Raw genomic sequence first — 15,649 nt, 5'->3', positions numbered from 1 at the left:
GCCAGCTGTGTGCTCCCCGGCACGCCATATCCACTCTTCACACCTCGGCTTCCTCCTCTGTTAAATGGGAGATAGAGCCCAGTTCATCAGATACTGGGTGTGGGTGGGGCTGGTGTGTGATGAAGTAGAGGTGGGGGATGGGGAGTGGGAGAGGGCTTAACAGGGAGGGGGAAGGGAGGTCCCCCCAAGGATTGCATTGTCACTCAGGATTCGCCAGCTGTGTGCTCCCCGGCACGCCATATCCACTCTTCACACCTCGGCTTCCTCCTCTGTTAAATGGGAGATAGAGCCCAGTTCATCAGATACTTGTGAAATTAAGTGGGAATACATGTCAATCACCTCATATAAAGCTGGCACGTTTTAAGCCCTAGTCACTAGGTATTATTTTAATTAATACTAATTACTATTCCTGATGGTGATGTAACATAGGTTCAGACATATTTTTAAACTCCTTTTATCTAAACTTAAACCGGAGGAGGCTGGGGTGGTGTCCCTCTGTGCTAAGCCACACAAATGGAACCTGTCTTCCCAGGGCTGGGTTGGGTTGGGTTGGGTTTGGAGGGTGGAATTTGTTTGCTTTTTCTTCTGGAAGGTTAGGGCTCCTCCTCTTCCCTCCCTTTCAGGTAGGTGGAGGCTGATTCCAGGGTAGAGAAGAAAGCACTTAACAAGCCTTTATTATTCTCCGCGGAGCAGAGAAGAGGATGTAGGCCTGTGTATACAATGCAATTGCAGCCATTTATTTTTGAACTGCAGATATGGGATTGGAACCACACACTGACACTGCTCCTATTAGTTCCCTTGCATCATCCATATCCTGCAAAGAGCCTCAGTCCCTTGCGTGATGATGAGAAAATGTCGAAAGGTCTCCTTCTACAGATCTGGGAGCCACTTGCTCTCCTCTGGGTAACATTCTCGTTGGAGTCACTTGGGAGAGTCGGGGTGGGCACACCAGGGTTTTATCAGGGTGGGGAATTGGGCGCTGGGACGCCCACCATTCAGCCTTTGGAGCTTTCTGACAAGGGAAGGAACCTTGGTAGAAACTTACCTCCTGGGGAAGTTTGTTTAAAGCCAGGTAATCACTGTTATCCTCATTACTGTTTACCAGCCGCAAATCACTTAACCTCAAAAAATTCTTAAGGACTGTGGGTTTTATCCCCAACCTACAAGTGAGACCACCGACACCCAGGGAAGTGAAGGAATTTGCCCCTCCTGGGTGGAAACACTGGATTCCAGCCCTGGAGAAACAGATCCGTGGCATAACATCAGGAAGAATTTGAGGGCAGCACGTTTCTTTTATGCTTTATCGCTATTGTTAGATTATTTTCATTTAAGAAAAGAACTTTTTTTGCATTAAAAAAATACTTGAATGTATCTGTACTTTATAGAGATGAACAGTAGAACGGTAACAATGTCCCATGAAATGGGAACAACCCTGCCTTATCTCTTCTTGAAGGCTGGTGGCTTTCTGTTTATGAATGTGGTGATTTGACTCATGAACTTGCTTTTCCTTCTGCTTGGGAATGTGATGGTCGTAGTGTTTTTATTTTCCAAACTCTCTGTGAGGGACCTTCAGCTGGGATATTTTGTACGCCAAGCTCAGAGGTAAACACATAAGGTCATATCCTCAAGTCTCAGCTGCCACCACATTGGACATTGAACTTGATGGAAACCGAGGTGGGAATAAACTTCCATAACCCAAGGAAGGACTTTGGGATGGGCGCGGTGGCTCACGCCTATAATCCCAGCACTTTGAGAGGCCGAGGCGGGCGGATCACAAGGTCAAGATATCGAAACCATCCTGGCCAACATGGTGAAACCCTGTCTCTACTAAAAACACAAAAATTAGCTGGGTGTGGTGCCGCGCGCCTGTAGTCCCAGCTACTCGGGAGGCTGAGGCAGGAGAATCGTTTGAACCCAGGAGGCAGAGGTTGTAGTGAGCCGAGATCGTGCCACTGCACTCCAGCCTGGGCGACAGAGCAAGACTGTCCCAAAAAAAAAAAAAAAAAAAAGTTGGCTGCAAACTCCAGAATGAAATATTTTATATTAGTTCTTGAATAAAATTTGGAATAATCTTCAAACCCCAGTCCCCATCTGACCTGAACCCTTGGCAATATTTGATGCAGTGCTGACCACTCAAACTCCATTCTCTTGATTTCTGCAATGTCTTTCTCTTTCCTCTGAGTCCCTCCTTCTCAGGTTCTTTTATGGGTTCCTCCTCTTCTCCTCCACCTCTTAGTGCTGGAGATGCCAGGGTGCAGTCCCTGGTTCTCTCCTGCGCCCCGTCATTGTTGATTTCTGGGGATCTCACCCACATTTCAATCATGACTCAAAGTATCTCATCTGTTTTAGTTCCAGCTCAGACCTCTCCTGAATGCCCACCACTCTTATAACCTCTGCCTGTTTGATAGTCCACTGGGTTTCCTCACATCCATCTCAGATTCTACAGCATCCACATGGAATTCCTGCTCTGTCATCCCCTCTCGTTCCTACCTGCCATCCTCCTCACCTCAGCCACGTGTCCCGTCTGTCCCTCTTGCTGTTCAGACCACAGTTTGGTGATACCCTTGACTCTTCTTTTTCTCACACCACACATCCAGCCATCAGGAGTCATGCTGGATCTACCTTCAACCTTTACCAGAAACTGACCAACTACTCCTCACCTCTCCAGGGCCACCTGGCCCCAGCTCCCATCCTCCCTCACTTGCCACAACCTCCAGCAGTTCTCTGGCCTCTGCCCTTGTCCTCATGGTCTGTTTTCTGCCCAGCGGCCCCAGTGATCTTGTTAAAATATGGCACAGAGTGTCGCTCCTTTGTTTAAAAGTTTCATGGGACTGCATCTTACAGTGGTCCTTGAGGCCCTCTGTGGTCCACAAGCCCCCTTGCTCTCCCACTGCAACCTGTTCCACTCCAGCCCCTCAGGCCTCCAGCCTCACTGTGACTCTGGGGAATGCTCAGGTGCCTCTACCCTTAAGGCCTCCTTGCAGTCAGTTACTTCTACCTGGAAGGTTACACACTAGACAGCTCCAGGAGGAACACTCTCACACTTCCTCAAGTCCTTGCCCAGAGGGCACTTCCCATTTCCAGTCACAGCCAGGCACCTTCCCCCTACCCTGGCCCAGGCACTCCCTGACTTACTGTCCCCTATGGTTTTGATTTTCTTCTTTCCTTTTTCCCTTCCTTCTTTCTACCTGCCTGTTTGCCTGCCTGCCTTTTTTCTTTTCCTTTGTTTCCCTTTCTTCTTCTCTTCCTTTCCCTCTCCCTCTTTTCTTTCTTTCCTTTCCTTTTCTCCTTCCTTCCTTCCTCTCTCTCTTTCTTTCTCTTTCTTTCCTTCCTTCCTTCCTCCCTCCCTCCCTCCTTTCCTTCCTTCCTTCCTTCCTTCCTTTCTTCCTTTCTTCCTTCCTTCCTTCCTTCCTTTCTTCCCTCCTTCTTTCTTCCCTTCTTTCTCTCCATTTCTCCCACTCTCCCTCCCTCTCTTCCTCTTTCCCTGCTTCCTTCCTTCCACAGCTGTAATCATTTTATAACAAACCGCACAAACGGATGGCTCACTGTGTTTGCTGTGGACGTTCACGATCTCACTGTGCCCTGTCTCCCTGCATACCTCCCTCCCCAGCACATAAGCTCCATGAGGGCAGCAATCAATCTTTGCCTGTTTTGTTTACTGATGTATCCTGAATGCCCAAAACAGAAGTTGGCATGTCACAAGTGCTCAACACCTATTTGTTGAATGAATGAAGGAATGAATGAAAGAAGGAGTCACAGGGATTCCGAAGGGACTGCCAGGGCCCTCTTCTTTACTGGATTCCTTGCTTGTCCTACAGTGTGGGTGGCCCTTGCACATTCTCCTGGCCGCTGAAGTTCCTGCCACTCTGAACTGAGCTTAATGTGCTACTAGGGTCAACCCACACCCTGCTGGCCACTCTGAGTGCAACAGTGTCCATCTCAGGGGTGGGAGATACCATTTGCTCCCCAGTTGTGCCAAGCCATCCATTGAGCCACTAAAATGGCAGGGCCTGAGCCCGGCACATGGACTGACTCTTCATTTCCTACTTGGCAGGAGGCACTTCAAGTACAGACCAAGAGAAAAGTCTGCCAAGGAACGGGAGAAGAGCAAGCTGAGGACACCAAAGAATCTTGCTGGGGATCTGCAGATAGCAAGAAGAATCGTTAAGAAATAAGACTCCCATTAAAAAGAACTTCATGGGTTTTAAAAAGTCCTTTTCAATGAACAGGCACTAAAACTTCTGATTTGGGACAGGAGACTGAAAATACAGTTTTTTTCCCTTGTCTTTTTGTCACTGAATACATAGGACTTTGTGTAACTCCTCTTTCATGTGTTCACGTAAACCCAGTTGATTCACGGGGTATTTTGTTTTTCTAAGGCATAGTCCTTTTAAGTCCACTTATGTCTTCCTAGGCCTACTGATATGGTCTGGCTATGTCCCCACCCAAATCTCATCTGGAATTATACTTCCCATAATCCCCACGTGTCATGGGTAGGACCAGGTAGAGAAAACGGAATCATGGGGGCAGTTTCCCCCATCCTGTTCTCACTCTCATGAGTGAGTTCTCACGAGATCTGATGGTTTTTTCAGGGACTTCCCCCCTCTCTGGTCTCTGGGCACCCATTCTTCTCCTTGCTGCGCCATGTGAAGAAGGAGGTGTTTGCTTCCCCTTCCAAGTTTCCTGAGGCCTCCCTAGTCCTGCATAACTGTGAGTCAATTAAGCCTCCTTCCTTTATAAATTACTTGGTCTCAGATATGTCCTTATAGCAGCATGAGAACAGACTAATACCCCTACTTTTCATATTTAGTATTTTGTGCTACCACATCTATAAAAAATTGGGTTGTTAATATATACAATTCTGAAAATGCTGTTAGTATGAGCAGATCTCAATGTGGACATTCAGGTTAAATGACCTTCAATTGTCCCTCCAGCCAGAGAGAACACAGGAAGATGCTGGGCTTAGGTCTTAACTTCCATATGCTTGTAAATTCTGCCAGAAAAGAAAACAAAAAAGGAAAATGGAAATTGCATGTATATAGGGCCATCCCTGGTTTGGTGATCTTGGCTATCTTTTCTGCACATGGCCTCGCTAGCCTTCAATCTCAATCTCTCTCTCTGTCTTCTCTCTTCCCTTCTTTCCCTCACTCCTTCCCTCCTTCCCTTTCTCTCCCCTTTCTTCCTTTTTATGTCCTTTGCATGTTCTCAGGCCCACTTTCATGTCTGTCTTCTATCAATGAGGATGACTGACTCTGGAATCCCAGGACCAAGCACAAGGGCCTTGTGGCACAAGAGCCTTTGGACGCCATAGGTGGTCATAGAGGCTGACAGTGCATGCACCCCGTGTTGAGCCGGACTTCCTCTAAGCAGCTACAGTATCAGCTCATTGAATCTCCATGACAGCCCCATGTTGACCTGGCTTCTTCTAAGCAGTTAGAGTATCAGCTCATTGAATCTCCATGACAGCCCCATGTTTATCTGGCTTCTTCTAAGCAGTTAGAGTATCAGTTCATTGAATCTTCACCACAGCCCCATGTTGACTGGGCTTCCTCTAAGCAGCTACAGTATCAGCTCATTGAATCTTTGCAACATCATGCAAGGCAGATCTAACAACTGTCACCCCTTACAGATGAGGAAACTGAGGCACAACTGGCTACTGGCAGAAACTGGTTAAATGCTCAATGAGTAGTTGTTGAATCTTAGAATGAAGGAGAAGCTCCTTACCCTCTGCAGCAGCGGCAGGGAGGGGCTGCCCTGATCCACCCACAGGGTCTTTGAGCATTTGGAGTCATGCTGGGAGAGTGAGGTTGCTTTTCACAGGGGACGCTGCAGTGTCTCCCAGGGATGGTAACCTTTCTGAGAAGCAGCACCAGTTAGCTTGCAGAAGGGGGGACGTGACTGTTCTGCATGTCCCTCTCCACGTACCCCCGCTTGGAGCAGCAGCAGCTCTGTCATTGAACCTGTATGAAATGCCTTGTGTCTTAGGAAAATGAACAGTGTCTGTTTATCCAAGATGAATCTACCCTAGATAAGAATGTATCAACCTCAGACCACATTGTGTCTGCAAATATTTTTCTCCACTTCCCAATTGCTTAATGGACAAAGGGGGTTTGGGGGAGCTGGGGAGAGTTGGGCAGTCCTCACTGAGCACCAGCCCTTTTGCTTGAGCCTGTAGTTTTTGTCTGCATGGCTGCAGAGACTGGGCAGGGTTTTGTCTGCCACCCACCTTCAGAACGGTGGAAACAGTTGAAAAGAACATTGAGGTGAAGCTTGGGCTGGTTTGTAACCAGGTATCATCTTAGAAACTCTCCTTGCCCCTTTCATGGCTAATGGTCACTTTCTCCAGGCCTCCTTTCTTGTGTGGGCAGGGGTCAGCATGCACGGGGCTCCTTTTTAGAATCTTGGTGCAAATATCACATCAGTTTGCATCAGTTAAGTCTCCAACTGCTTTTTCCTCCTGTGAATCAAACTTGCTTTTTTCCTGGCTTGAATATTGCAAAAGCAAAACAAACAAACAAACAGAAAAAGATGTGGGTTGGTTCGCCTGCTTGTGCACATTTCTTTCAGTGGGGTCAATGAATCCCCCATTGTTTGCTCCTACAAGCCCCTTGTTGTGTCCATGGGTAGCCCTGTACCAGGTAATGAAAGGATTTCTCTTATGTTTCTGTTCTTTGTTTTCAAGGAACAACGGAGATATGGTGTTTTCAGAGAAGGGAATAAATTCCCGGAAGCAAGTGGCCAAGGAATGAAAATCCTGGAGAACAAAGTGGAATAAACCCGTATTCAACGGTTCCTGTTGATTTTCTTTCCTCCCTAAACACTGACCTCCCGCAGTCTTCACCAGCAGGTATGCCCATTTTCCTCCCTACACCACCATAGCCTATAGGTCCCTAACTTCCAGACCCTGCTCGGGGTGAAACCAGTTGGACACTAAACAGCCCGTGGAGGGTACCATGTCTAGCAAGTCCATGGGAATGAGAACCCTTGGATTGTGCAGTCCACACCCTGCACAACTGTAGGCTACTTTAACTCTGGGCTCAGAGCTATGTGAAAATGCCAGCTTTATTATGCTAATTAGACTAATGATCTGCTGACTTTTTGGAGTAAGAGGCTTTGACCTCCCTGCTCAGCACGACCAGAACGAGGGAGCTTTCAGAAGACAACAGCACCTCAGGGGGCCCCTAGCGGCCTCTTCTGCCCCTAAGCTGAGGAATATGTCCAAAAATTGCCAACTCAGGCTGGGGGTGGGGGGTTGTCAGCTGAGCCTGCAACCCTCTTAGGTGTCACCTGCTTCATTATCCTCTCCTGGCGGGGTGTTCTGGCCTCCGGAGCATCTGGATGGGTTCCAGGATATAAATGTGACACTGTCACTTACTAGTCACACTAGATATACACTAGTAGAGCTGAATCCCTTGAAAACACTCATAGGATGATGACAAGGTTTTGGCAGCTGCAGTCTTGAAGACCAGGAAGTGAGGTGGGTAAATACCTAGGATGTACAGTCTCATGGCTTGTCAGTGCCCTGGGTTAGAGCGGGAGCCTCAGCAGCTAGTTCCAGTTCCCGACTGGTGCTTGGGTGGGTGCTCCTGGGGGCTCCCCTTCCCTGTGCGGGTGCTCCTTGTCTTTTGAAGGAGGGAAACGGTATCCACCAGGGGCAGCGAGGGTCTCTCTGAGTGCCGCTCTGCCACTCTCTGCTGCGGTCCCTCCATGCTCTCTGTCCCTGTGGCTCCCCCAACCCCATGCCCATCTCCTCCCTTCTCTGCCATCGTCCTCCCTTTCACGGCAATCATCCCGCTGTCCCCTCACAGCCTATCTCTCCCCTGAGCCTCTGGTGGTGTGATTCATCTCCTTCTGGTGGACTCAGGGCTGGCCACACTGCTGCCTGCAGCTTGCACTAATCATAATAGCAGCCACAGCTAATACGTGAATTGCTTTTCAGAGTTCAGGGACGCTTCCAGCCTCACGGTGGCCTTGGATCCTTGCAATAGTCCCTTGAAAATGGTAGACTCTGGATGCTTTTATACATTTATGTAAAAATGTATTTTACATTTATAAATGGATACATTTATTAGGTTTTAATAAACATATTACCTTCTCAGGAATCACATATTTTAAACAGCCTTTTTTGTTGATCAATATACAATAAAGCTTTTTAAGAGTTTATATAATCTACACTAAATCTTTCACAAAAGCTAGGAGTAGAATATGAGTATAATAGCACCAATTACTCTAATTTTCTCTTTACCATAGGGCAAGAATAAATACTCTGCATTTTTACAGTGCTTTATACTTCGCCGGAAAAAACCAAACCTACATTTAATTCCCAATATAATAGGCTCATCCAGCAATCTTTTGAGGTGAGGGAAACAAGACTTATTATCTCAAGTTTACGGGTTGAGGAAATAAAGGTTTATATAAGTGAAATAATTTGTTCAGAGTTGCAAATACCTGGTAGATAGCGGAGGTAGAGTTTGATGAAAGTTTCTGACTTTTAAAATGATACACCTCAATTTCTTTCTTAAAATTACGTGTTTTTTTTTTGACATAGATACAAAAAGACAAGTGCCTACATATGGTCCTCCTCAAACGCTGCCGTTCACCATCCAGATTTCTCATGTCCTGCAGGAAAGGATCCCCCACGGCACCTCACCACACAACTTTCTGACTTTCATTTCTCACTCTTCTCTCCAGTTGCTTCCATGAAAGCAGATAGGCTGACCACAGTCTTGGGCAGCTCCAGTGTGCCTGGTGTGGCGCTGTGCACAGAGCTGAGTGGGTCTTGCAGGTGGCAGAATCTGGCCTCCCCTCATGAGTAGGCAGGGAGGCTTCCTGGACAATTTCTCATATTTGCAGAATAAATGAGGATGGGGGCTGGGCACGGTGGTTTACACCTGTAATACCAGCACTTTGGGAGGCTGAGGTGGGTAGTTTGCTTGAGTCCAGGAGTTCAAGACCTATATAAATAATAATAATAATAATAATAATAATAAAGCCAGGCATGGTGGTACATGCCTGTAATCCTATCTACTCAGAAGGCTGAGGCAGGAGGGTCACCTGAGCCCCAGAGGTCAAGGCTACAGTGAGCCATGATTACACCAATGCACTCAGCCTGAGCAACAGAATGAGACTCAAAAAAAAAAAAAAAAAAAAAAAAAAAAAAAAAAAAAAAAAAGGAAAGAAAAGAAAACAAAAAATTCAGCTGTGGCTCATGCCTGTAATCCCAGTAATTTGTGAGCCTGAGGTGGGTGGATTGCTTGAGTTATGGAGTTCGAGAACAGCCTGGACAACATAGTGAGACCCTGGCTCTATGAAAAATACAAAAAAGTAGCCAGGCGTGGTGGTACACACCTATAATCCCAGCTACTTGGGAGGCTGTGGTGGGAGGATCACCTGAGCCTAGGAGATTGAGGCTTCAATGAGTCAAGATGGCACTGCTGCACTCCAGCCTGGGTGACAGAGCAAACCCCTGTCTCGGAAAGGAAAGGAAAGGAAAGGGAAGGGAAGGGGAAGGGGAAGGGGAAGGGATAAAACGAGAGTAGCCACATGATTCTGTCATTTAAATCTCACAGGGTAACCGAAGCGAATCATCAGTGCCTGTCCTTGAACTTGGTGAAACTGTCTCAGCCTCATGACCTGTGGTACTGGACAGAGACCACAATACCTTGTCTACCCAGAGTGCCTGCAGCACTGTCTGCAGTTAGCTCCTGGAGGCTTGTCCTCAGTAGGCTTAGGGCATGAGGAGCCCTGGAAAGCCCAGGAACCCATGGAGGGCCCTGGAGAAACAGCACCTGTGGCTGAGGAGTTCAGAGGCCCGACAGGATGCACTCGGGTAGGAACTAAAGGCAGAAGTGAGGAGGGGTGGATGTTGAAGCAGAGGTACACTTGGGATTGGGGAGCCAGTGAGAGAAAAGTGGAAAATGAAGGGACTTGGTGATGGGATGGGGTCATCTTATAATTCGTCCTTGCTGAAGTAGGAGTGCCTACTTTACCCCAGTTGCTACTGAGCTCACTTTGAGATCTAAGGAATAGCTAGAAAGATCAGTTTTGTGACTGCTGTCCTTTCTTCTTGTCTGTACTTTGCTAACCTAGCTCTGAATGCTTTGGTGCAGGAAACATTTATGTCACCTCCATCCAGCCTGGATGAGTGAAGCTGCTAGGGCGCCTCTACTCCTCCGGCAGAAGGGGGCAGGTGGAGTCATGCTTCTCCTCGGGGCTTCCTTCGGAATAGTCTGTCCCACTGGGGCTTGATCAGCGTCCCAGTTTCCTGTATGCCTTCAATCTCCAAACTGTGTTCGGGAGCATTTTTTAATGTTTATTTTTAACTCAGATGCCCTCCCTTACTTATCTCACCACGCAGTAACTCCACAATCACAGTTGCTGGAGGAATTCACCTCCATGTCATCACGATCCCCCAGAAGCAGTTGCTGCCCATTCCTGCCTTGAAAGATGTGAATCGTAAACACCAGTTTCTGTAGGCACCACTGATTTCCTGATTTCGTTTTGATCAACCTCTGGAGGAGGAAATGCATTCAGCATCATATTATAAATGGTAGGTTGGTGCTATAGGAAGAACAAGGACTTGGAAGTCAAATAAGCCTTAGAACAATCTTGTTTGGCTTTTGGACTTTGAGAAAAATCTCTTGGCTTCTTGGGACCTCAGTTTCCTCTTCTGTAAACTGGGCATGTCATCGTTTCCTCACAGATAAACAAGAGGAAATACACTGTCCCGTGTAGGCATGGCACCCAGGGCTTGGCACTTGGGGGGCCATCCATGGGAGCCCACTTTCATGACCCCTCTTCCTACTGGGGGCAGCGGGGGAGCCCTGGGAGGCAGATCCTGCTATCTGTTGAGCATCACCTTCTACCCCTGAGGGAACCCAGAGAGGCCCTTTGAGCTTCCAGGGGCAGATGGCCACATTCTATGTGATGGGTGCTTAGAAGTGCTTTCCCCAAAGCAAGCACGTGCCCTTGGAGGCAATGGCACCTTGTGTGTTCCAGGGGCCTGCAGAGGTTTACAAGGCACAGTGAGGGAGGCACAGGGCTACGGCCCAGTGCGGTGCTCAGGTGCTCACTCCTTTCCCCCAGGGAACACCCCTTCTACAGTTTCCAACATTGGGCTTCTAAAGAGAAAGGCATGGCCAAATTCCCCTGAAGGCTTGAAGAGCCCCTGACACTCCACTCAACACACCATTTTGCTTTCTCGTGGGAAAGGGGTGGAGTTCATAGTCCAGGAGTATCACTTTTATTCTCAGATCAGCTGCAGCAAAAGTCTGGATGCTCCATTCCCAGCCAGGAGAGATGGTGGGAGTCCTGCTTTAGTTGGAAATGAAGCTTCTTGCTTTGCAACACATATGAAAGAAGAGAAGAAGCAGCCCAGCTCCTTCGTTCCTCAAATGAGATAACAAAGTTGGGACTCGTGCCTCACTTACACGTGCCTTACCTGTTGATTAAGAATTGTTGTGGGCTGGGCGCAGTGGCTCACACCTGTAATCCCAGCACTTTGGGAGGCTTAGGCGGGCGGATCACAAGGTCTAGAGATGGAGACCATCCTAGCCAACATAGTGAAACCCCATCTCTACTAAAAATACCAAAATTACCCAGGCATGGTGGCACATGCCAGTAATCCCAGCTACTAGGGAGGCTGAGGCAGGAGAATTGCTTGAACCCAGAAGGCAGAGGTTGCAGTGAGCCGAGATCACACCACTGCACTCCAGCCTAGAGTGAGACTCTGTCACACACACATAAAAAAAGAATCGTTACAGATTGAATCGTGTCCCCCCCAAATCCATGTTAAAGTCCTAATCCCTAGAATCTCCATATGTGACCTAATTTAAGGATAGGGTAATTGCAGATATAGTTAATTCAGATGAGATCATGCTCAGTAGAGTAGGCCCCTAATCAGTTATGACTGGTGTCCTTAGGAAAGGAAGAAATCTGCATATAGACACAGACGTACACACACGCACACACACGGAGAAAACCGTGTGAAGATGATGGCAGAGCCAGAAGGATGCCTCTACAAGACAAGGGACACCAGAGATCGCCAGCAACCACCGGAAGCTGGGGGGGCCAGGAGCTGATGCTCCCTCCGAGCTTCAGGAGGGACCAGCCCTGCCCACACCTTGATGCTGGACCTCCAGCTGAGAGAGTACATTCCTGTAGGAAGAACAAGGACTTGGAAGTCAAATAAGCTTAGAGCAATCCTGCCTAACTGTAGGACTTTTGAGTAAAATTTCTTGGCTTCTTGGGACCTCAGTTTCCTCCTCTGTAAATTGGGCGTGTCATCCTTCCCTCATAGATCAACAAGAGGAAATGCACTGTCCTGCACAAGCATGGCGCCCAGGGCTTGGCACTTGGGGGGCCACTCATGGGAGCCCACTTTTGTGACCCCTCTTCCTACTGGGGAGAGTCGGGGAACCCTGGGAGGCAGGTCCTGCTGTCTGTTGAGCAGCACCTTCCACCCCTGAGGGACCCCAGTGAGGCCTTTTGATCACCAGCAACCACCAGAAGCTGGGAGGGCCGAGAGCTGATTCTCCCTGGAAGCCTCAGGAGGGACAGCCCTGCCCACACCTAGATGCTGGACCCCCAGCTGGGAGAGCACCTTCCTGTCATTTAAGCACCCCCAGCTTGTGGTACTTTGTTATGGCTGCCCCAGGAAGTAAACACGACAATTGTATCTGGAGATCAGCCCCAGCCCCTCATTTCTGTCCTGGGGAACGCATAATGGTGTAAGAACCCACACTGCCTCATAGCAGAGGCAACCTGGCCATTGTCTCGGCCACGACACCAGGTGTCTGTGACACATTCCTGCACCTCTGACCCTGGCACCTGGATGGGGGTTTCTGGGCTGCTGGGACTGCAAGGATTCTCATAGGGCAGAAGTCGGGCACCCTATGGGTATCTGGGCATGGGTGAGAGGGAGAAACAAATGGTACAATCTCCAGCGGGCATTGGTCCTATACTTTCTGGCCAGCGAGGGAGTCCTCCCACAGGCAGGTCTGAGACAGTCTTCTGAGTAAGACTTCTTTGGATGGAGAAGTTTTATGGGGGAGAGACAAGGTTGCAAACAACTGATTCAAGCCACGTCCTTTCTTTCCCAGGTGAGGTCACCTGCAGAGGTCATGCTGCCGAATCTCAAGTCCCTGCTGATAATCAGGATGTGGAGCTCTCTTTTTCCCATGCTGCTTTCTTTCCAGAAATGCCCCAGATGCATCCTCCCCTTCTCTTTTCTCCACATGAAGATGTCGCTGGCCATCTTCTCTGGTTTGCTTTCCAATACCGAGCACCAAGTGCTTCTAAGGTCATGATGCCCTGGGGTCAAGAGCTACTTATGTGGGCGTTTATAACCAAACAAATATTGAAATGGCCCGCAAAGCAAATGTTAGTGGTGACCAACAGCAGTAAAACTGGAGACATGGGACCCTGCACCTTCTTGAATGTCCACCACGAGACCCCGGGCCGACCTTCAGGGTTTCCAGTGTGCTCAGAAAATCCTCGGTGGTTCCCACCCCCACCTTAGTCTTTCAACAGTCCTCGGACTGAAGCAAGGGACAGGGAGGGAATTATCCAAGATTTTCTAGCATGCCAAGAACACTTGCTGTGGTGGAACCTGGCACATACTGGCTCTTTGACGCATGTGTATTGGTCTCCAGTAGCCAGAAGCATCTCCGAGAGCCCTTGCCCTCCAGTTGAAATGACAGATGGAAGGGAATGGGTTCTGGAAGGCCCCAGGTGGGCTGGGGTGGGTTCTGGAGACCATCTTCCAACTCCTCTTCAGGAGGAGGGTTAGTCAGGTCAGTTCTGTGGCCACCTGGGCTCTGGAGGGGCAAGATACAGGCAGGTGTGGCCCACAGGAGGAAGAGCACCATGTGTGGGTGAAGCCCACAGCTGCAGCCAAAAGGCCCCAGGAGGGATCCTGGCTCTGACATCTCCCAGCCTTGCGGTCTTGGGCAAGGTCCCTGACTTGGACCTCAGCTTCCTCATCAATATTAAGTAAAATAGGCAGAACAGTAATACCGACTTTGTAGGTTGTGTAGAGTTCATATACATCAAGCACTTACCCCAGTGCCTGGCAGACCGCACGCCCTAAACACACACATCTGTGAAATGAATCCATCAGCAAGCAGCTGGCGGTGTGGGGCAGAGAGGCAGCTGCCTGGCGGAACCGGCTGACAGGAGGATGAGTGTGTGGCAGGAGGAACACTCTGCACAGAGGACATTAGGTAGCGTCACCTGTCTCTTACCCTGTGTCTCCACTGGAATGGAATGTCAGACTCGCACCATGCATTCCTTTCCCTGCCAAAACGCCTCCTCTGAGCAGTGAGCAAGAAACTTGTTCGAGTGGATAAAGCCAAAAGCCCATTTGGCAAGAGTGCTGTTTTGGAAAATGCTTAGCGGTGTGGGTTGGGATGAGGTTTTCTGTGCCTTTCCATTATTTCTTCAGCTTCATGAAACCCTGACTGAGCTATGCCCAGCAGAGTGAAGGCTGGGCAGCAGATGGACAAGATTTTCTCAAACTCCTTTCTGAGCCAATTTCAAAATATAGAGAGGGAAAAATCCTTGTTTTCTCTTTTCGGTTTTGAGAGGTTTCATATGCAGACACAAGTTTAAATTTTGGTTTTTTTGCGCCCAGTGAGATGTTTGGAGATGGCGGTACTGGAACAGGAAGAAATTTATAAGCTTTGGGGAATTTTTCCCCCCAACGCCCATATCCTTCTGTAATTCAAGAAGTGAATGGGTAGTGTTTTTGTTTTTCTGAGAGGGGTGGCAGAGGGTAGAGAGAGAAAGAGAGAGAGAGACAGAGAGTTTACATAGAGATGTCCAAAATGAATACAGTAAAACCCAGTTTGGATTAATTCTGCAATATTAAGTAGGCAGCCAAGCATTTGGATCTGCTTAATTCTTATCTAAGTCTCCAGTTGACTGACTGCTTGATTGAGTGACTTACGCAACATGTGCTAGCCAGACACTGGTCTATGGCGCAGGAATTCAGCAATAAACAAGACAAGACTAAAAAAAATGCCCCTGTGAACCTGACTTTCTTAGGCAGAGGTTGGGGAACTGTGGCACAAGGAGGGGCCACATCCAGGCCAGCCCATCCATGCAAGCCACAACCCACAGTTGATGGCCAGGGAACTTCCAATTCCTTGCACAGTCTCTGACTGTGGCCCACACTCTTGGCTCCCTGTGCAGATAACAACCCCCACCCGGGTTTAATCCAGGCTGAAGCCATAAGGGAAATCAAAAGCAGCCATCCCCACAATGGAATGTTTGAAGACTTCTGGGTCAAGAAAAGTCCCAGTGGTAAATGTCACTCACCCACACCAAGCAGGATGCAGCCTGCTGGGCAGCATCCGACACATTAAACTCCCTGCTCTGTCCAGTTCCTCCTGGTGCAGACTCTGCATGTCATGGGAATTGGGGACTTTCCAGTCCCATGCCTGGGAGTCACCCATAAATAGGTGAGTTGGATGTCTGCTACCATTTTTTATTTGCTTCCAATTTAATGATATTTATCCCTCAGGGGCATTGCTCAATGAATCCTCATTCACGGTGTGTCAGGCACATGCTAGGTACTGTGGGGAACAAGGGGATATGGCAGACTCAGTTGTTCCAAATTCTAGCACGCTCTGGATCTGAAGAATTCTGG

At 48.6% G+C, this 15,649-nt stretch overlaps 1 long non-coding RNA gene across 1 annotated transcript; it reads left to right on the top strand.

Moving 5' to 3' along the window:
* The first annotated feature begins 6,682 nt into the window (after window positions 1–6,682).
* On the top strand, window positions 6,683–15,010 carry LOC105520371. The gene is made up of 2 exons (XR_001003127.1): window positions 6,683–6,847; window positions 13,101–15,010. It is a non-coding gene; the product is annotated as an uncharacterized LOC105520371 (long non-coding RNA).
* Window positions 15,011–15,649: the final 639 nt, after the last annotated feature.

Source organism: Colobus angolensis, unplaced genomic scaffold (assembly GCF_000951035.1).
Source record: "Colobus angolensis palliatus isolate OR3802 unplaced genomic scaffold, Cang.pa_1.0 Scaffold38, whole genome shotgun sequence".
NCBI classification, from domain to species: domain Eukaryota; kingdom Metazoa; phylum Chordata; class Mammalia; order Primates; family Cercopithecidae; genus Colobus; species Colobus angolensis.
Note: the sequence above shows the minus strand (reverse complement) of the source record. Positions and strands in the feature narration are given on the sequence as shown.